This window comes from Nelumbo nucifera, chromosome 1, assembly GCF_055504915.1.
Source record: "Nelumbo nucifera cultivar China Antique chromosome 1, China Antique-T2T, whole genome shotgun sequence".
Lineage (NCBI taxonomy): Eukaryota > Viridiplantae > Streptophyta > Magnoliopsida > Proteales > Nelumbonaceae > Nelumbo > Nelumbo nucifera.
The window spans coordinates 86,529,822-86,553,143 of record NC_142649.1 but is presented as its reverse complement, the minus strand read 5'-3'; the positions used below and the strand labels follow the sequence as shown (position 1 = coordinate 86,553,143).

At 35.2% G+C, this 23,322-nt stretch overlaps 1 protein-coding gene across 4 annotated transcripts in view; it reads right to left on the bottom strand.

The window, feature by feature from the left end:
* Positions 1–17,323: 17,323 nt before the first annotated feature.
* The window catches only part of LOC104599545 (uncharacterized), a 33,259-nt gene continuing 27,260 nt past the window's right edge, over positions 17,324–23,322 (bottom strand). Inside the window, exon 7 of one of the 4 annotated variants that reach the window (XM_088887466.1) lies at positions 17,324–17,668. The gene's annotated coding sequence lies outside the window, so the exon portion shown is untranslated. Of the gene's footprint in view, positions 17,669–21,651; positions 22,530–23,322 lie in introns of those variants that run through there. The other 3 variants (XM_010262127.3, XR_016076151.1, XR_016076154.1) reach the window with 3 other exon arrangements.

Sequence of the window (23,322 nt, the reverse complement as noted above, 5' to 3'; positions counted from 1 at the left end):
ATATTTACTGACTATGGTATTTACTAACTAGATATTAACAATTATTAAAATTTTAAATATTAACAATATTTACTAATTATATTCTATAAATCAACATTTAAAAATAATACAATTTGAAAATTAGTTGTATTTTTTTATTAACTATGGTATTTATTTATTTTATTTTTATTGAAAGCAAATGCAAATTAATTTTGTAGTGACTAATATGCAAAAATAAATGCTGAAAATACTGAAAAATATTGAAAAATACTCATATGCAAAAATTACTGAAAAATAATGAAAAAACACCAAAAATTAATTAAAAACCTAAAGCTTAATTAAAATACTAAAAATAATTAAAAAATTAAATTAGTTGTATTTTAGTCCAAAAAATACTAAATAAAAATGAAAAAATAATAATTTACTTTAAACTATAATTAATAGTAATTATAATTTAAGCTATAAATAATAGAAAATTACATTTAATTACCAAAAAGTTATATTTAATTACCAAAAATTGTATTTAATTAGTTTTAGCCATGAAATTAGTAATATTTATGAAAATATGATAATTTCCATAAATTATTGTATTTTAAATAAATACAGTAATTTAATAATTACAATATTTTTATAGCTAACAATATTTTAATAATTAATAATAAAAAGTAACAAATTGTTTATAAGTTAACCTAACCCGATTAGATCTATAAATTTGTAGGCTCAAGCAACTATTTTCTTTTGAATTAGGTTTAGCTAAGATATGCACCATGCCTACGCATTACCAAGGATAATCAGATTCGAAGTCTAATTGGGTGTCAAACTTTTGGAGTCCAATGATGGCTTTAGCAGATAAGGCCCATGCTAAACAACCCCTAATAAGCTCAACTTGGAAGTTATATGCATATATGGTAAATATTATTATATAGTATTTAAATAACAAATTTTATATTAATATATATAGAAATGTTATATATTTTTAATTTGTAAAAAATTTATATTTAAATAGAAATGTTATATTTAAATAAAAACTTAGTTTGCAAAAAATCATAGATTTATAATTAACATAGGCCTCTTTATCAGTAGAAAATGTGCAAGCCCGAGCTCGAGCCCAAAGCCCGATCTATACACAAAATGTCTTTTTTCAGTATACTTTTATGAACTAATATAATATTAATTTAAAAATTAATAAACTAATTTGTATTTCCGAATAATACATTGATATTTATTAAAAAATTAACAAGCATATATATATAAGCAAGGTTCAAAGTATCAACATGTATTGGCCGATACGTCTCGTGCTAATGGCTTCCCAAATATTACCCTACAGGGGTTGTTTCAAGTCAGACCATGGTTCAAAGGGTATCCGGGACTTTAAACCAACCCCTCTGAACCAATTTTGAAAACTAAACATATAAAACATAAAAAAAGCACTATACAAGCCAATACTGGCGTATAGGCCTGTGTTGATACTTTGAACCTACTTGAACATAAGTATTTTTTTATATTTGTAATAGTATCGGAACAGGCTCGGACCTGAGACAAGGCTTATTTGAGAAAGTTCGAGCTCAAGCCAACGAGCTTGAAATTTTGTCCAAGCTTGAAAAATAATGGGTCAGGCCAGGCCAAGCCGTTGGGCTACCCGGCCCATGAAATGGTCTAATAGTATATATAAACAATTATATACATAAAAAATCATATAAAATAAAAATTTAAACGTCTTTTTCAATTTTTTTAGAAATGGACCACTAATAGCGTGGCCCACGGCATGGCACGTGCCCACGCGGGCTCAGGCCATGGGCTTGCTGAACCGAGCCCCCAAATTATCCCAAGGGAAGGAGGCACGGCCCAGGACACCCCATGGGCCAGCACGGCACAACACGCACTTTGTGCGGGTTGTATTGTGTTGGCCCAACATGGCCCAATTTACACCTCTACTTGAACCCACCCAATACTGAGGACAAGGCGGGAAAATTCAAGGATTCCCCATCCTTGATGAGGAGTGGGGTAACTTGCCCGACATTGAGGAGTGGTTCCCTTGCCCTTAACCCGCCTGACACTACAGACAGGACGGGGAAGGGGTAGAGTGTCTTGACTATGGGGCAAGGACAGGGATGGGGTGCCCCGCCCTAAACCCACCCCGTTGTCATTCCTATATAAGTGTTAATTATTAGTGAAATTAATAAAAAATTATCTTTTTTAGTTATGTTTATTTATTTAAAGTTAATCAAAATTTCATTTAAAAATAATAAAAAGCATAACAATTATTAAAGTTACTACAATTTATTAATAAAACTAAATTTATTAAAAAATATTTATTCATATTAAATTAACAGTAATTATTTTCTATGAATCAACATTAAATGAAAATTATAAATATTAAAATTTTAGAAATTAACAATAACTTTGAATACTTTTAGTTAATTGGAAACAAATTTTGATTATTAATATAATATTAATTAATAGTAAATAAAATTCTTAAATCTTTTTGGAGGCCGAACAATTTTAAAATCCGATTTACATCTTTTAGCAACAAAATTATTAAATCATTCAAGGAACCAAACCAAAAGTCGATGTTTTAAAAACCAATCCGGAGGTCGAACCATTTTTGCCTCCGGGTCGATCGTCCGGGTAAAATATATAGATATAGATATATTACTAATAAATAATATATAAATATGTCACATGTATTTTTTGTATTTAATTTATGTTTTCAATTTTTTTATTTATAAAAAATATTTAAAATTGAAATTTGAGGCCAAAAAGGTTTTTTCGCGAAAATAGCGGGGGAAAGTGCATACGGGATTTGGGACACATAGATATCAAAAAGTTACCAAAAATAAAAACAGAAATAACCTCAATTGGATATTAGAGTACAAAGTTATGGCCTCCGAAAGTTTGCATGCATTGAGTGTGCAACCTATGACCTGGTCATCGAGTCAAATAGGTGAACGGTCAAACCAGCTAGATCAAACAATTCTTAATTGAGTGTGCATCCATTGGTGGGTCTTTAATGGAACAGGACTTGGAATCTTGGCCAATGACAATTCGAATAATTTGACCAGCTGGGTCAATGACTAGTTGAAAACACTTATAACAACAATGAAATTTATACCAAAAAAAAAAATGAAAAGAGATAGTGAGAATGGTCCTCGCATCGGACCATTCACTTTAGTGCTTCAAAGGTATCTCAAATCGAACAAGTCTACGATGCACATAACATTATTTATAAGCAAAATTGAGGATGGAGCTCTATGACATTTCCAATTAGATGGTATCACAATCTAAGTTGAAATATTATTTTGTAGGGATATGTCTAGTTTATCTAATCACAATCTAAGTTGTGCTTTAGCAAGAGTGGCCAATTTTCTATTCTTTAGATAAATGTGTACTATTTTTATATCTTAATGTTAACTTTTTATCAATTTTTTTGAAAAAAGAATTCTTTTATTAATTTTTATTGGTTTATTATTATTTTTAGGTGAAATTATAAAAAAAAAGTCTTCATATAACAATTCTATAAACCACCTTTGTGTTTTGACCCTAACAAAGGCCTCCCCTATAGTTTAGAGGAAAAAAAAGGTGCAAATACCTCCTTAAACCTTCATTTTTCAGGTACAAAGTTCACTTATCCACTAATTTTTAAGAGTATGATGAAGATTCATGGTGGGTTTCTCGGTGTATCATGGTACCATTTTCTTTTAACTTTGTTTTCCTCTTATTCTTCTTCATCTTTTCTTCATTCAGGAAAAAATGGTTATCAGTGTGGTTGCCAGTTATACTCAATATAGTAACTAACCCACAGAAATATTCCCTTTTGGAAATAATCTGTTGAATCACTTGTAAACCATCACTGTAAAATCATACTCTTCCCAATCTAGGTTTCTCCTATCCTCCTTTTCTTTCTTTGATTATTTCCTCTTGGAATTAATACAAGAATAGGCTCCACCTCAGTGCAACCCACCAAAGCAATAGGTCTACAAAAAGGGTGGGTTCTTGTTGTCTCCACTAGCTTAAACAAGACAGGATATTTTATGTAGGACTCTTGTTTTTTACTTGAATTAATGTATGATTTTGATGGGCCACATCATTCTTTAAGCCTTTTTTTTAAGTAAGATTTTAATTAGGCTAGATCTTCAGCTCAACCCTCCCAAACAAACATTTCGATTAAATGACCTCTAATTTCTATCTAATGGAATTTACAGAGAATTTTATTATAATAAATTCCTGGCACCACTTCTGCATAGTAAATCTACAAAAGATCTGGTAATTATGCAAACAAGGACTATAGGATTATTGAATGGTTCATAAAAATATGACAACAATTTAAGGATGCTATTATTTTCGGATGTGGCCTTCTAAGAGATTGACCTTTCAATTAATACCTGTTTAATTTTGTAAAATTTTTATCAACTTTTTCTTGTCTACTATCAATTAATAACTTATACCTTTGAACTTCTGTCAGCTAGATGATTGTTGCATGAGTTTTCAGCCATGAAAGAAGCTGGTATGGTCCCTGTTGGGGTCATGGATGAGCTGGTCCGGAAAGACACGCGGCCGCTCAGTCACAACTCGGCCACGTCAGCTCAGCCCGACCACATCGATCTAGCCCGGCCAAGACGGCATAGCCTAGCCAAGCTATGTTACTGTCGTAGTCCCCCACCAGCCATGTTAGCTACACGCCACACGGATAAGCATGCCTAAGGGATAAGAGTGGGAAGACAACTCCGCCAAGGAGTAGGACTCTACCCCGGTAACCTTGGCAGAGAGCTTTATCTCCATTATCCTGGAAACCCTACTCCGATCAGGAAACGAACCCCAACTATAAAAAGGTACTCCATGATCAAGGTAAGGGACCCCAAACTTCAGACACCCATACTATTGCTTAGCTCGGCCCGACCGTTCATCGGCCTCTCATTGACTTGAGCATCGGAGCACTTACCCGGGGATAACTCCTCAGGCCTCTGACTTCTCTTGATCGTAGGTTACATAGCGTGGAATCGTCCTTGTAAGCTTGGCACCGCCCTGTTAGCAAGGATTATTTGGTTGCTCTCCTCAGTTCGTGCACTACCTCGAGTTGAGCAGCATCAGATTGACGCCATAAGTGGAAACGCACAAAAAACCTTCTCGAAAAATTTCACTGCACAGCCTCAAAACTGATCAAAATGCCTAAGAACCAGTCTGAACAATCAGTAGGCCCTTCCCATCTCGGGAGAACCGACATCACAGCTCCTTGCATCAAGAAGCCCCGCAGCCCTCGGCCATAGTGGACCCAACGTAGTTTCGGACTATGTAAGAGAAGGTCAACAAGATCTTTGAGTTCATGCAAGCGCGGAGTCACCCATGTAAAATTTGGAAAAATCCTATTTTGCCCCTCTTTCTTTTCTTGTATTGAAGCGGATCCTTTGTACATTGACCAGAGACTCCACCAAAATGCTGCAGCGCTGGTATATTTCCTCCTCTACCAATCTTGTCAATAGTGTCCCATTGAATTGAATGAATTATCTTTTATAGTCGACTGAACATTTTACATATTAAATGATAGTTTTCATAGATTTCTAATATGGCTTCTGTAAAAAGGCCTCATTTCTGGTAACGAATTGTAGACCCACTGATTTTTCTAGGTGCTACTTTGAAATTTCGCCTAGAAAGCAAAATAACCAGCATTTACCCAAGGTTTTATTGGTTTATAAGTGAAAGTTTGAAGACTTTGAACATGTTGTTTGCTTTTATATGGTGCTTTTCTCTTTGTTCTCCTCGGATGACAATGAAACGATGTGAGCTCAATTCCAAGCTAACTCTTATTAAATGGAAATTCATCAATGTGATTGTTTCATTAACTTTATATATGCCAGTGCTGTTTTCCCTCTATGTTATACCACTAAGTTCCTATCTTATTTTATTCATATCCTTTGAATTGGCATGGGACAACACCTTGGCCTTCGTAGGATGCATTTGATCCCATTCTCTCTCTCTCTCTCTCTCTCTCTCTCTCTCTCTCTCTCTTAGTACTCTCACATTTAGGAGTGTTGCGAAAAAACTCAAGAAAATAGATTCGAATGGCACTCAAACTTAAAAGTAAAGGTAGAGATAAAGAGAAACAAGCACAAAAATACACAGATTTATGTGATTCGGCTTATAGCCTACGTCCATGGGTGAAGGAGGAATAGAAAACCACTATGAAGTTATCAATGGAGAAGAAATATAGAGTTGTGATCTCATAGAAAAACTCAAAGCCCCAAATACACCTAATGTCTCACTCATCTCTCACAAGACAAAGACTCTATTTACAAGAGAGAAAACCCTTGAAATACATCATAACTCTTCATATTTGTTTCGGACCTATAAGATGAATATGAATCAACTCCATCCTACCACGGGGGCTACACCCCCGCTACGCATCCACCACAAACCATTATGAAATTTTGCCTTCAGGTTTTACTCAAATTAATTCATAGTGGATTCATGAAGTGGGTCGCCCCAAAGAATTCAAGGCACAAACATATTAAAGAGGAATAAACAATGAATAATATTTTGATTCCATATATTAATCGAGGGCAAAAAGTTTTTTTTATTGTCTTTAACACACCAACATAATCTTAGAAGTCAGGATATGCTTAAGTCAATTACCATAAACTTAGGGTATGTTTAAGTCTTTTACCCAAAAATGCTTTTTGTCGCATTTAATGCTATGAAATTCATTTAAGATTTGAGCTCCAAGTGTTATATAACTAACCATGTAAGGTCCTCCATTATAAATATATTTTAGACTAAGTGAAAGAGAGATTAAGGTGGCGTTTGATAAATCTGAAATCTGAAAAGTTGAAAAGATATTATTTGCATATGAAATCTGAAAAGAAGCATAGGTGCTTTTCTACTTTTTAGAGGCTCTAAATCGATAAATTTGTTTGTGTTGGATCAATCATTTACCATCTAAAATTCACTGATTTTACTATTTTACCCCTACAACAGACTATTTGGAAATGTTGAGTTCAATTCGCATTATCTCTTAAAAAATAACTTTCAACTTCAAAAATCAAAATAATATTGAAACAATATGAAAAATAAATAATAAATAAATAACAAAATTACTAATTAATAATGAAAACATTTAAATAAAAATAATAATTAATGACTATAAAATATTTAAAAATTTTAATAATTAATAATTTACACAAATAAAAGTTAAAATATTTTTTAAAAATTAATGAAAAAATAATAATTAATAAATAACACAAGTAAAATTAATAAAAAATATTAAAATAATTAATGTCAAAGGAACCACTCGGTGTCGATTAGTGGCCACACCTAGATGGGTGTGGGGAGTTCATGGCGGTGGGTGAGAAAGGGAGCAAGGAGGCTATGAGGTGTGCAACATGTGGTTGCCACAGGAGCTTTCACCAGAAAGAATTTCTCGGTGGGTGCACAGCCGAGTACCAGCAACGGTATCTACATCACATCTTGTCTCCTCTGCCACTACAACCGATGGTGTTGTATGTTTGTACAATCATGTAGGACCCACACAGAATCCTGGGAGGGAGAGGCAGAAGATGGGTGGTGGGGGTGGTGGAGGAGGAGGAGGAAGTTGTGGGTTTCCTCCTATTTTGACATTTCTAGAGCTGGTACATCAACGTGTGTCTATTAGTGGTATGGGAGTTGTTGACATAAGGAATCTGCAGTATCAATAGTATCAGCAGCAGCAGAGCGATCAAGATCGACGATCTGAGACGCCGGAGAAGGTGAGGTGCAGATGGGGTCGACAGTGATGAACAAGAGGTATAAGACCAAGTTTATGGAAGAGAAAGAGAGAAGAGAGAGACACTGTTGCTGAGAGTTGCAGCGGCAGTGGAGAGAGAGAGAGAGAGATCGAATGGGGTAGGGGTATTTTCAACTTTAGGCCACGTCTGAAACGCGTCTAAGCGCGTTATGTGATGGGCCTGGGTCTTACAATTTCATATCTGAAAAAACTTTTTTGGTCATATTTCAAATGGAATACCAAATAAGCATTGCATTTGAAAAGTAGATATTTCGGACTTCAAACATCTGAAAATAGTTATCAAACACCACCTAAATGAAATTTCAAATTTAATTTGAACGCTATAATTCTTGTTCTATTTTGAATAGTTTTGACCTATATTCTGCAAATCTAATCCATTGGAAGTGCTTATACTCCTTCTATAAACAATATTTGAAGATTCAAAGTGTGAAGCAAGAACTACATTGCTCTTGTAGTGTGGTTAGAGGGATCCAACTAGTTAAGAGGGAAAATCATTCTTGTGAGAACATGGGTATAGTGGTATGACCAACCATGGTTTTCAAACTGCCGTTGACCCGGACGGTTGGACCGTTCAGCCTGGGAACCATCTAGGCAATCAGTTCCATTTTTCCTCAAACCCGGTCCTTGAACAAAAACAATTGAATTGGTCAATGATTCATTGACCCGGGTGGCAAACCGTCGACCCGTTCAACCCATTCAACAATTTCTAGCTGTTTTTTATTTTAATTATTTTTTTAATTTTTTTGTCAGAACGGGCATCCATTAGAACCAGACAGTCAAACCATCAACCCAGAAATCCATGGATAGAACAGTTCTAGTTCTGGATAGTTTTTTAAAACATTGTGACCAACATAGTATCAACTGGTTGGAGGTTGTAAGAGGTATAACTAGCACCATATCAACTCTGGTATACTTTTATTTAGAATAGTGGATTGAAATTCTTTATGAGAGTCAAACCTCTACTCTATAAATCTAGAGGATGTAAGTTTGGAGAAACCCAAGTCACCCCTCTTGGCTTTACCTTTCTGAGCAATACCTTTTTGCTCCATCTACTTAGTTGGCATAGAGAAGGGGGTTTCACTTTGGTGATGTCTAAGTACACATTCATTTTCTTTAATAATTGTTAGTTATGTATTTGTAAGTACTGAATGAAAACTGATCCATAAAATTTTGGGATTTTTACTGTTCAATCCACTCCTAAAAATCTTAACTCCACTGTACAGTTGGGGTAGGTGCCAGCTTGGAAGTGATGCCAATTCATGGGCGAATATGGTTGTTATAGGTGAAGGTGTTTATAATTTTGAATTGTTATAGGTGAAGGTGTTTATAATTGAAAGAGAGAGAGAGAGAGTTAATGGTGTATTAATGAGGTGTGTTAAATGTATTAAAGGTGATTGGTCACTTGAGTTATTTTGTCCAATTTAGAAAAATAAAAAAGCTAGATAAAAGATATGTGCCTTTGTTAAGAAACCAGAAAAAAAGATAAGTTACTTTGACAACAAACCACAAAACAGGAAAATGCCAACTTGGCACATTTCATGTTAATATAGATTGGGTGCTTAAACCATTTAGCATCGAGGCAATGTAGTGTCTAAGAATGGCAACAGGGCAGGTTCAAGTGGGGATCATATTCTCTATCTCCAACCCCAATTCAGGAATGAATCCCAGATCCCCTTTTGGGATAAAAGATTTGGGATAAAAGTTGCCCTCCATTCTCAATCCCCAATGGGGATCATATTCTCTATCCCCAACCCCAATTCTGGAATAAATGAAAACATTTATATGTTGCACCATTTAGCATCGAGGCAATGTGGTGTGTAGGAATGTTCCCAAAAGACAAATAAATATGAAAACGTTTTCCTTGATCATGAAATGTTGCACACAATGAAGAAAAAAGTGGGAAGTATCATGCCCTGCAAAATTTATATGGAAAAAGCCTATGATAGGCTAGAGTGGAGTTTATTGAAAAATTGTTTAGAAAATTTGGGTTTCATGAATTCTAGATTGGTTAAGTAATGGAATGCATTAGAATTGTCTCTTACCAGATTCTAATAAATGGAACCCTGACTAAAGAAATCCTGCCCACGAAAGGGATGAGCAAGGTGATCCCCTCTCCCCCTACATATTTGTCCTATGTGCTAAAGAACTTAAGAGAAAGTTTGAAAAGAATTCTAGGGAAATTGAAAACCATATTGGTCATAGCATTTCTAGGGGAGGGCCCAAAATTCCCATCCTTCAATTTGCAAATGACTGATTTTTGCAAGGACCACGTTCCCGACATGCAAGATAATTGTTGATTTTTTAAATCAGTTTGCTAGAGCCTAAAGCCAACACCCAAAATTTCCCAAGTCAGTGGTGAATTTCTCAAGCAACATCCCTAATAAGACGAAGAAATTCCTTTCTATACTTCTTAAAATCCCAATTGGAAGAAATGCTAGGAAATATTTAGGGGCTCCTATCATTATTGGCAAGGTAACCAAATTGACATTTAGTGACTGGAATGAGAAATATCAAATAAACTTGCAATAAATTGACATTTATTGGCATTTAGTGACTTGAATCTCTCTCTCTCTCAATTCATTATGAGGTCCTTTAAGATCCCAAACTATGTTTTAGAGGACATTTACAAGAAACAATAGTCATTTTTGTTGACAAATTCAAGTGAGAAGAATGAGAGCTTTTGTGATGTAAAGATCAAGAAGAGAGTTTCTTGGGCTTACAGAGGAATCCTCTCTGCACAAGAGCTCCTTAAAAATGGAAGTGGTCGGTTTGTGGGCAATGGAAACTTGATTAATTTTTGGAGAGATAACTAGGTGGATTATCTCTCTTAATAATATGGTTGGTTAGCAAGCAAGTGAAAATAATAATACGCTTGTGTGTAAAGTGATGAACGTAGAGAGAGAACAAGCTGGAATAATCAAAAAGTGAGAAGTTTGGTTCCTACTCATCTTTGGTCAATAATTAAAGCCATATACATTCCTAAAGAAGAGAGAGGGGGATTGACTGATATGGATAGTAAGCTCCAGTGGGGAGTTCTTGGTCAAAACTGTTTATAATGTCGAATGCATTGCAGCAACCAACTTGGATTTGACCTTTAATTGGATTGCTAATGTGTGGAAGCTCGAGTGCCCACCCAAAGTTAGAACTTTTTTGTATCTCCATTCAACAATGGACTTTCCACAAAGGATTTGCTAAGAAGAAAAGGAATGAATATCAATAAGTTGTGCTCCCATTGTAATGAAGAGGGGAGTATTGCTCATATATTTATCATAGCTAAACAAACATGGATGAACTTTAGACCAAGTTACATGGGCCCATAGGATGATGATTCATTTAAAGGGTGGTGGTACAAAGTTAACTTTAATAATCACGAGGATATGGCCAACAAAAAGGGAAAATTGCCTATATTCTGTGGTCTTTTATGGAAAATTGCCTATATGTTCAAAGTATCGATACGTATTGGCCGATATGGCTCATGCCAATGGCATCCCAATATGCCCCTACAGGGGTTGTATCAAGTCAGACTATGGTTTAGAGGGTAGCCGAGACTTAAACCGACCCCTCTGAACTGGTTTTGAAACAATAAATAAATAAAACATAAAAAAAGCACTGATGCAAGCTAATACCGGCGTATCGGCCTGTATTGATACTTTGAACCTTGAACATAAGTATTTTTTTATATATGTAATAGTATCAGGACGGGCTCAGGCCTGGGCCAAGCTTATTTGAGAAAGTCTGAGTTTGAACCACGAGCATGAAATTTTGTCCAAGCCAGAAAAATAATGGGGTCAGGCTAGGCCACGTCGTTGGGTTACCTGGCCCATGAATAGGTCTAATTATATATATAAATAATAATATATAGATATGTTTTAAATATGTCACATGTATTTTTGTATTTAATTTATGTTTTTTCACTTAGTTTTCAATTTTTTATTTATAAAAATATTAAAAATTGCAATTTGAGGCCAAAAATGTTTTTTTCATGAAAATAGCGAGGCAAAGCACTTACGGGCTTTGGGGCACATAGATCTTCAAAAGTTACCCAAAAAAAATCACCTCAATTGGATATCAGAGTACAAAGTGCCTCTAAAAGTTTTCATGCATTGAGCGTGCAACCTACGACTTGGTCATCGGGTCGAATAGGTTAACAGTCAAACCAACCGTGTCAAAAAGTTCTTAACTGTGTGTGCATGCATTGGTAGGTCTTGACTGAACTAGACCTGGAATCTTGGCAATGAGGATTCAAGCGGTTCAACCAGTTGGGTCAACAACTGGTTGAAAACACTCCTAAAAACAATGAAATTTATAAAAAAAACAATGAAAAGGGATAGTCTGAATGGTCCTTGCATCAGACCATTCGCTTTAGTGCTTCAAAGGTATCTTAAATCGAACTAGTCTACGATGCACATAACCTTATTTATAAGCAAAATTGAGGATAGAGCTCTATTACATTTCCAATTGAGGATAGAGCTCTATTATTTTGTAGGGATATGTCTAGTTTATCTAATCACAATCTAAGTTGTGCTTTAGCGAGAGTGGCCAATTTTCTATTCTTTAGATAAATTTGTACTATTTTTATATCTTAATGTTAACTTTTTATCAATTCTTTTGAAAAACATTTTTTTATTAATTTTTATTGGTTTATTATTATGTTCGTATTATTTTTAGGTAAAACTATAAAAAAAATCTTCTTATAACAATTCTATAAACCACCTTTGTATTTTGACCCTAACAAAGGCCTCCCCTATAGTTTTGAGGAAAAAAAAGGTGCAAATACCTCCTTAAACTTTGGTTTTTCAGTAACAAAGACAATGAAGTTACCAAAATACCCTAATCATTATAAATGCATCATCATACATAATTTAAGTTTCAACTTTATCCTCCACAAATTTATTTTGCGAGACAATTTTCAAAGAATAATTCTCATTACTCTTCTTGGACAAAGTAAGGTAAAAAGGCTGAAGTGAAGTAAAATTAATGCATTACATCAACATTTTTTATTTGGATGCTGATAAAAAGGAGGCATTTGCAACACTTTCCAAAACACTAGGGGAGGGTTTTGTTAAGGTCAAAACACTGGAGAGTTCCATAGTATTGTTAAAATACCCAAGGAGTTTTTTATAATTTTCCTTATTTTTAAATTAATTTTAAAAATAATTAAACTACATTTAAAGTTAATATTTTTTATTAATGTTTGAAATTAGTAAAAATTGAATTTATTTAAGTATATTAATATTTTATTAAATTTAAATTCCTTATGAAATTTAATTACCTATATAAACTTTTATTTTTCAATAGAACATAAGTTAGTTTTAAATTAATAAAATTTAATTATGAAACTAATAATGGATTGATAATTTTGTATTAGTTTTATATTAATTTTAAATTGATATTTTTTTTAATTTATCTTATTCCTTTTATTAATTAAATTTTTTATTATATTGATAAAAAATTTAACACTAATAATAAATATTAATTATTTTTATTTTATTTAAGTAATTTACTAAATTATTTTTATTTAGTACTAACATATAATTGAATATCTCAATTTCAATATAATTAATCTTTACAAATAATTAAAGTTTAATGCAAATATATCTAACATATATAATTATAGTTAAATTGAAATGGATATATAGATAATGTTAATGTATTTAATGCAATTTAATAGAGTAATAGAGATGAGAGAGAATTAGTAGCACGAGTTATTGAAGGAGAGAGTTAATGGCATAATTAGTGAGGGATTATTAAAAAATTAATGGTAAAGAAGAGAGAGAGAAGAGAGAGAGAGAGTTAATGGTGTATTAATGAGGTGTGTTAAATGTATTAAAGGTGATTGATCACTTGATTGTTTTGTCCAATTTAGAAAAATAAAAAAAAGCTAGATAAAAGATAGGTGTCTTTGCTAAGAAACCAGAAAAAAAGATAAGTTACTTTGAGGCCTCATTCGTTTATTGCTATCTTACTTACCTGGGCGAATTCACTTACCCAGGCAAGTGTTTCCTAGGTAAAATTTACCGAGGTAAGTTTTTTACCCACGTTCTTTTTGTTGAAATTTACCCAAGTAAATGATGCACTCTAACTTACACATGTTCTTTTGTCTCACCAACTTTCTTGGATAAGAGGCCCATATATTACACTATTGCCAACATTACCCTTTTGGCCTAAATGAAATTTTTTTTGGAGATTATGTTTTATAAATCTGTGTAATAGGTCCATGCCATATCAAAAGGAACCCAATCAATCACAAACCAACACTAGACGCAGCCCTATGTGTCCATTACCGTCTGCCCCATTGAAATTGAGTTTCAACTCATTCACATTTGGCATGGTCCAAAATACCATCAGATGAGGCCTATGTTAGATAGTCTTGTATGCCCTTAGCTTCAATCCGATTTGATGTACTTTTGACATTTAGTGTAAATAAATAAAGTGCATGTTTGATTCATGTTGTTTGGTATAATTCTGTGTAAGACCCTAAAACTGGACACTTATAGAGACTCGTGTTAGTTTTAAATGTTCACAGCCATTGGATAAGTCTAGGGAGATTTATCCTGCCAATGCTGATACTGGTGTACCACCAAGTGTTGGGATGGCCTATCTCGGCCACCAGGGTAAGACCCAAGGCACATACAGTATGGGATTACTCGAATCCTTGAACCGGACCAGATTTCCAGTATTACCCTAGACCTTGGAGACAGATGGGTAAAACTGGAAAGTTACACCTGACCCCTAGACTCGATTATGATACTTCACTAGGTGTCGGATCAGGCTGTCTTTGATATGCCAATCAGTGAGATCCTTGGTGGGGATCAAAACCTGGGCATGTTGGGACAGTCTGAGAATTCATCTGAGTGGATGACCATAGTGACAGGATCAGCCCCTTTGTCGGACAAAGGTAATGATCGGGAATGCACTCTCTCTGATGGAAACCAAACTGCCGGCAGTTGATTTCAATCGTTGGAATTTTGTTTTGCAAAATTAATATATTTATATATTTATATATATATGTACGGTTTCGAAATATTTGCAAATGGTTTTAATTCCTGGGATCCATGTGAGTAGAGAGTGCGGCACTGTTCCTTGCAGCCGAGGGAGAGGTCCTCTCTTGTCGGGCAGTGCTTGATCATTAAGGGCTGAGAGGTTAAGTGTAAGACCATTTAGGATAATACCTGATGGGCTAATCTTGCACCTGCCCACAGTCCCTGGGTTTTTATAAGATGGCTTGGCCCAGGAACCACTTAATGTAAGTGTTGGGCCCATAGGGTCCATGTGATGGACTCAGGGGTTCACTGAGTTTTTCAGTGAATTCGGCTGGGCCTTGTAATAAAGGCTGGGCCGAACCCATATGGCTGGTGTGTAGATCAATGCTTGGGTCCCACGCCATACAAAAAGGCCCAACTGGGCAGCAGATTGGAAACTAGTTAAACACTGAACATATAATGGGCCAAAAGCCCATTTCGAGCTGGGCTGATATGATCACCCATCTATGGGGCGAATCTGAGGTTAATGTTAGTAAAAGGATTGGGCCTTTAACCTTATCCACTCCAGGAGACCAAATTCAAATTAGATTTGAATCTGGTAACCTTCTGATAAGATTAGGAGTAAGCTAACTTAATCTGTAGATAGGATTAAGATAATCCCCTATCCAAATACTGATTTGGATTGGGATAACTCCTAATTAGGAGGTTTTCTTAATCAAGAAGAAAGGAGGAGAAACCCAAGAGAAATATATCAGATTTCGAACCAAGGGTTTTTTGGCAAGAAATCATCCTGCGAACAGAGATTAAATCTCATACAAAAACTCTAGAGAGAAGAGAAGCAGTTCAGCCATCTTCGTCCCATGAGTTCTCCTCCAGCCGCCGCCATTCCCTCTTGCAAGATTTGATCTTTGCAGCAATAGGAAGCCAATAAATCAGTTCTTGACATCAGTCTTGCGAAAAGACTGAAAAAGATTCAGTGTTCAGAAATTCCAGAGGGTTCTTGCGAAGGATCCAGTGTGTAGGATGCACTCTGCTGGTTCCGTTCCACCCACAGTTGTGTCATCTTCAGCAGGAGCGGATCTTGGTGTCTTCTTTCGGCGTGAACACCAACTTTGGGAGATACTGTTTCTCTGGATCAGGTATAATCTTCCATTTTTCTTTTTGGTTCAGATCTAATTCGATTATGGTTCAAGTAGAATCCTTGAATATTGTATTCTAAATTTAGGGAATGTGATTCCCAGTTGGGAGAAGGTAGGAAAATTTTTTAAATTCGTCCACCCATTCTGCAACCTTTATGGCGTCCATTAGATGGATCCTACCATTCTTTCAGCCTAGGAGGGGACTAGGAAGAATGGAGGTGTGTGACACTTCAACAAGTGAATCTCCGCTGCTGGGAGGAGGAGAAGGAGATATGGTAGAAGGGATGGTGGATTATAAAGGTCGCCGAGTTAGCAGATCCAAGAGCGGTGGTTGGAGATCTGCATCATTCATCATAGGTGAGTTCTTTTCTTAATTAATTTTCTTTTTCGGTTTGCTTAATTGATTCTTCAATCTTTGAGGGTATAAGATTTGGAAGACGGACTGCAGGAGTGGAGATGGTGGAGAGATTTGCTTACTACAGGCAAGCCCTTAAATAATTGTGAATAAGAATCAAATCGTAGTTTATAGTTCTTTGGAAGGAAAAAAAAATATTGATGGACTCAGTAGAAGCCTCTTCCACGAATCGTAGAGGTATAGGGTTCTTTCTAGCGGTGGATATTCTTCCTAAATAGGAGGTTTGGGGAAGAAGCTAATGTTTGCCTAAGCTTGTTAACAGGGGTATTTTCGATTGAACAAAATCACCCCACGATGGGAAAGTAACTTATCCACCTCTAAGGTAGGTAAGATTTTTCCAAGTAAATGGCCTTTAACTTACCCAGGGGAATCTGTATTTTCCATGGTCTCCACATGTATTTGCAAAAGAACATGGGAAAGTTGGTCAACTTTCCCACCCCAACATAGCGATAAACGAATGGGGCATGCAAACAAACCACAATACAGAAAAATGCAACTTGGCACATTCCATTTTAATATAGATTGGGTGCCTAAACCATTTAGCATTGAAGCAATGTGGTGTTTAGGAATGGCAATGGGACGGGTTCGAGTGGGGATCATATTCTTTATCCCCAATCCCGATTCTGAAATAAATCCCCAATCCCCATTTGGGATAAAAGATTGGGGATAAAAGTTGTCCTTCATTCTTGATCCCCAAAGGGGATGAGTTCCCCACGGGGACTCGAATCCCCAAAATATTTTAGTTAACAGTATTTTTTGAAAAATAAATTTACTTACAATAATAAAAATGTTAAAATATAAATAATAGTTTAAATATATAATATAATATAATATATATTTAACATATATATATATATATATATATATATAATCACGGTCGAGGCGATGGGGGAATTTCCATCCATTGTGGTGTCTCAACCATAGCCTCTAAAATGTGGTCAAGCAAAAATGGAAAGTTAATACAAATGGTTTGAGAGCTATCCAATATGTTTTTTTGGTAAGTCGAAATGTAATACACAACATGGGGTAACACTCCCACCAGAATTAGCATTATGTGTGAGCTAGTCACTATCTTGGTTAGCCTCCCAATAAGAATGATGCAAAGATACCCTAGTGGGAAGAAGAGAGCACAAGGGAAGGTATTCCTCAATAATATTCTTCAATCTCCACGACAGATCAACAGATTTCTTAAGGCAATCGATGACAAGCTTTGAATCCCCCTCGGTCGAAGTCCTTGAAGTTGATGGTGATGTTGAGAGCTTCCCATGCAGCCCATGCTTCAGCTACATTAATAAAGGTAGTGGCTACGCAATAAGCTTTTATGGTCTAGCACTGATCCACTATGATCTTTAACTAGGCAATCCACGAAGCATTTACCCTACAAGTTACAAGAGACATCAAAATTAATTTTAATTAACCTCATTCTCGAGGCCTTCCAGACTATAGGTTTTCAAGTCTCCAAGCCCTTTGATTTCCCCTCCTCAGATAGACTTGACTCAATTTCACAAAAATAGTGGAGGGCTTCTTCAAGGAGAATCAAAGGACAGGAGGACTTACTGTTGAAAACTAAATTATTCCTATTTTTCCAAATAAACAATAACAAAATCACAATTCTTTCCAAAACAAGTGGACTCGCCAAAATGGCATTAGAACTTGAAATTCTAGTCCACCAATTGCCAATTGTTACACCCCCACTGACAGGGAATGGAAGGTCGAGATTCATAGTCATCCATACCTGTTATGAATAGCTATGGTTTAAAAATAACTGGTCCAAGTCTTCCACCTCCCCAGAGCACTATCAATATTACATCCTCTAACTATGAGGTTGCTCTTAGTGGGAAGCTTACGACTAAGGACTAAGAATAGGAATATCTTTAGCTTTTAGGGGAGGTTAAGCCTCCAAACATTATTTAACATCCTATTGATAGAACCACTACTCCTATTAGCACGACTTTCTTCATTGTACGCCGATTTGACTGAAAAACTGCCATTCAAAGAGAGCCTCCACACTAGTTTATCCTATTCACCACTCGAGGGGATCAATATAGGCTTAATTCGTAGCCATACACATAAGGGAATTAAGGATGTGATCAGGTTTTCATTCCATTTATTCCTTTCTTTGTCAGTCACAAGCCTCATTTAATGTAACAATCTGACTAGAAATCTCAAAGAATGGAGCTGAACTCATTTTGGGGATATCTTTAAACAATAAAATCTATTATCAAGGCTGAAAAACATCCAAGCTAGGATGATTAAGGATCTAGAGAACATAGCCTTATATAATTTGGAAAGAGTGTCCAAAAACTGCTTGACAACAACACCCTCCAATGTAAGGAAATATATTAGGCTCAAAAATCTAAAATAAACTGGATAAACTTGGGAGATAAGAATACTATATTTTCCCATCCCATCTAAATGCCACCATTGAAGGGCTAAGAATAGGATCATCAAAATCAAAGATGACATCGGAAATTGGACACATGATCAAGCTTACATTGCAAATACTTTTTATAGAAAATTTGAGGAAAGATTTTGGTCACAAGGAACATTTGGTAAAAATGAGTTTGTTGATGACATCGAGAAATGCACTTCTCATGAACAAAATAAGGAAACAATTTCAAAGGTAATGGATGAGGAAATATAGGAAGCACTTTTCTAAATTAAGGATCTAAAATCCCTAGGACCAGATGGGATGAATGCCTTGTTCTTCAAAAAATTTTGGCCCGTAGTGGGGGAATCTGTCTGCAATGCAGTAAAAGCACTCTTTCACTCAGGGAAATTTTATGAGATATTAAATAAAATGTTCATTTTCCTTATCCCCAAAAATAAAAACTCAGAAACTTTCAACAATTATCGACTAATAAGTCTATGAAATATGATCTATAAAATCATTTCTAAAACTCTTGTTAACAAAATTAACCCTTTCTGAACCAAATTGTCTTACCATTCCAGAGTGACTTTGTTCCCGAATGACAAATAAATGGTAACATTTTCCTTGCTCATGAAATGTTGCACACAATGAAGAAAAAAAGAGGGAAGTATCATGTCCTACAAAATTGATATGGAAAAAGCCTATGATAGGCTAGAGTGGAGTTTATTGAAAAAGTGTTTAGAAAATTTGGGTTTCATGAATTCTGGATTGCTTAGCATTAGAATTGTCTCTTACCAGATTCTAATAAATGGAACCCTGACTAAAGAAATCTTGCCCACGAAAGGGATCAGCAAGATGATCCCCTCTCCCCCTACCTATTTGTCCTATGTGCTAAAGCACTTACGAGAAAGTTTGAAAATGAATCTAGGGGAATTGAAAACCATATTGATCATAGCATTTCTAGGGGAGGGCCCAAAATTCCCATCCTTCAATTTGCAAATGACTGATTTTTGCAAGGACCACATTCCCGACATGCAAGACAATTGTTGATATTTTAAATCAGTTTGCGAGAGCTTCAGATCAACACCCAAAATTTCCCAAGTCAGATGTGAATTTCTCAAGCAATATCACTTCTAAGGCGAAGAAAATCCTTTCTAGACTTGTTAAAATCCCATTTGGAAGAAATGCTAGGAAATATTTAGGGGCTCCTATCATTGTTGGCAAGGTAACCAAATTGACATTTAGTGACTTTAATGAGAAATACCAAGTAAACTTGCAATAAATTGACATTTAGTGACTTGAATCTCTCTCTCTCTAGTAGGGAGAACTACCTTGTTAAATGCAACAATCAATATAATCGATGCCTCAATTCATTATGAGGTCCTTTAAGATCCCAAACAATGTTTTAGAGGACATTTACAAGAAACAACGGTCATTTTTGTTGACAAATTCAAGTGAGAAGAAACTCATTCACCTTAATAAATGGGACTAGGTGTGCACTCAAAAAATTGAGGTGGGTTGCTTCTTAAGAATTTGAAATGGATTAATGAAGTGAATTTGGCAAAGCTGGGGTGGAAGATCTTGAAAAAAGAGGACAATCTATGTGTTAGAATTATAAAGAGCAAATACCTCAAGAATGAGAGCTTTTGGGATGTAAAGATCAAGAAGAGAGTTCCTTGGGCTTACAGAGGAATCCTCTCTGCACTAGAGCTCCTTAAAAATGGAAGCGGTTGGTCTGTGGGCAATGGAAACTTGATTAATTTTTGGAGAGATCTCTCTCTTAATAATATAGTTGGTTAGCAAGCAAGTGAAAATAATAATAGGCTTGTGTGTAAGTGATGAACGTAGAGAGGACAAGCTGGAATGAACAGAAAGTGAGAAGTTCGGTTCCTACTCATCTTTGGTCAAAAATTAAAGCCATATACATTCCTACAGAAGAGAGAGGGGGATTGACTGATATGGATACTAAGCTCCGATGGGGAGTTGTTGGTCAAAATTGTTTATAATGTCAAATGCATTTCAGCGACCAAGTTGGATTCGACCTTTAATTGGAATACTAATATGTGGAAGCTCGAGCGCCCACCCAAAGTTAAAATCATTTTTGTATCTCCTTCTCAACAATGGACTTCCCACAAAGGATTTGCTAGGATAAAAATAAATTTTGATGCTTTACGCAACAACTTGGGGAATTGTTCAATTGGTAGAATTGCGAGGAATCATCTTGGTCATGTTCTTGATATTAAAGCCTATAACTACTAAGGGATAACAACGATTAATATGGCCAAGGCTTGGGCTGCTATGGAAGCCCATAACATGGCTCTTAATTTCATGGGTTTTCCCATAACTACTAAGGGAGATTCCAAACTATTTATTCTTTGCTTATAGTAAGTTCTGAACCTGCCCTAGAAATTGAAGAACATCATCAATGACTGTCTGGCGATAAAGAAGATGTGCGAGGTTGAATCATCTACAAGCAAATTGAGCTGTGGACTGGCTAGCAAATGAGGTGCAAAGAAACGAGGACAAACTTGTTAATTTCAACCTAGGGGCTCTCCCTTGGGGACCTTAGCATTATTCTTTTTGGATACCATGGCATCTAGGACAATCACTCTCCACCCCATTTTTATTTGAATGACTTGAGAGGTTGAATTGGATTATTGAACTGTCTGATCCATGCAATTTTTGGATCATAAAAGAAAATGAGCCACCTGGCTTGTAAAGAGGTCAATTTGGCATGTTTTAGAAGGCAAAGTTCAACCATTAAAAGAGTCGTTTTATCTGTTTAATTAATATCACATTCCATAAATCATATAATTTCTACATAACAAAAATTTGTTTTAAAAACCATTATTTCAATCGTTTCAAAAACATGTATGGTCTTTTAAAACATAACCAACTTGTTTTTTGCTTTTGAAAAAATGAGTGTATTTTTGTTTCTTTTGATGATTTCAAAAGTAAATGAAAACAAAAACATTCACATTGTAGAACACCCCCTAAATATTCTTTTTTCTGCATCTCCTCATTCCAAGGGTCTTGCGTGAGCATAAATTTCAAACTGAACCAGTCCATTTGGTTTCTGCAATGTTCTGAACTGAAACCAAACCAAATCAACCAGTTAACTGGTTGATCAACTCAGTTTTCGATTGGTTTGGTTCTTCTACTTTTCAGATTTTTATATTTATAATATGTATTTTTATATTTGTTTGGTTAACTGTAGGTTTTTTCTAGGTTAACCAAAAGCTGGACCCGTACTGTCTTCAGTTACTGAAAAATATTGACTCAAAACCAAACCGATAGGTTCAGTTAATCAGATTTTTTAGTTCGGTTTTTTATGAGCACCCCTACTGTCTTCAGTTGAGTGCATGAAGCACTGGGTTTCTCTTATAAATTATTAAATTTTCTTACCATATATTCATGATTTTATAGAGACAGTTATTTTGATGTACAAGTTTTGGGTTATTTCTATCTTCTATTAGGAAAGAAATCTTACATTGAATAGTATATGTTCTACGTAGCTTCTTTTATATCATAATATGCCAAAGCTTCTGTCATGGTTTTCTATCAAAGGAAATGGCAAAGACAAAAATCTGACCTGCGACCAGTACTTGTGAACTGCGATCTAAGGACTTTTACATTGATGGACCCACATTTTATTAGGGGTGCAACTTGGGTCAGATTGGGTTGAGCATTTTAAAATTTTGAATGGGCCAACTTTTGAACTCAAGCCCAGTGTAGATGAAATTCTTTCAAATGGAGCAACCCAATTTTCACTTGTATGTGTACACACAGAGACCACGTCTGAATGGGCCCATGTCTGATCTCAAGCCCATTGTAATTGAGATTCTTCAAATGAAGCAACCCTTTGCACCTGCATGTGCACAACAGGGTACAAAATTTGAATCCCAACTAAAATCATGATAAGCCTAAAAATTGGCTTCTCAACAAACTTAACATCATAATTTCAAATTTCAATTCATTGCTTGTCTTCTATTCATCTAAGTGAGGCCATATCCCACTTGAATATCTTTCTGGTGGAGTTTGTTTAGGAGAAAGACTTGTCTTGAACAACCTGTTAGCAAAGACTGCTTTTTCCCTTTCAATGTTCTGTTCCTTAAAGTTTTGTTGGTATGATTATCTTAGAGTCCAAGAGAAGAATAATGATGAAACAAATGGAGAAGAGGTTATGATATTCCTTTCCAAAGTTTCTTTGTATCCAAAGCTCAATATCCCTTGATTTCTTTATTACACTTGTAGCTGTAATCAGATCGGATTCAATCCAGACCAACCACATCCAAATCTGATCCAACCATTGGAACTTCAAATCCAAATCTGACCCGAAATTTAATTGGATGGTGGGGTCTCAGTTCGGATTCGGATTTGATCCGAGTCTACCTCATTAATTTTAAAATAAAGAAAATAAAAAAAATTATTTTTATCTTATATATTAATATATTGATTTACTATTTATAACTTTTGTATATCAACCGGTGACCCTTTGTGACAAAGAGAGTTCATATGGGTGATTTTGATAATTTCACAAAGCAAATCAACCAGTTGAACCATCAAATCTGCTATTAACTAATAAACCCATCTCTCTCTCTCTCTCTCAGGTCTTATATCCAAAGCAAAATTTTCCAACAAAATTTAAATTTACATTTATA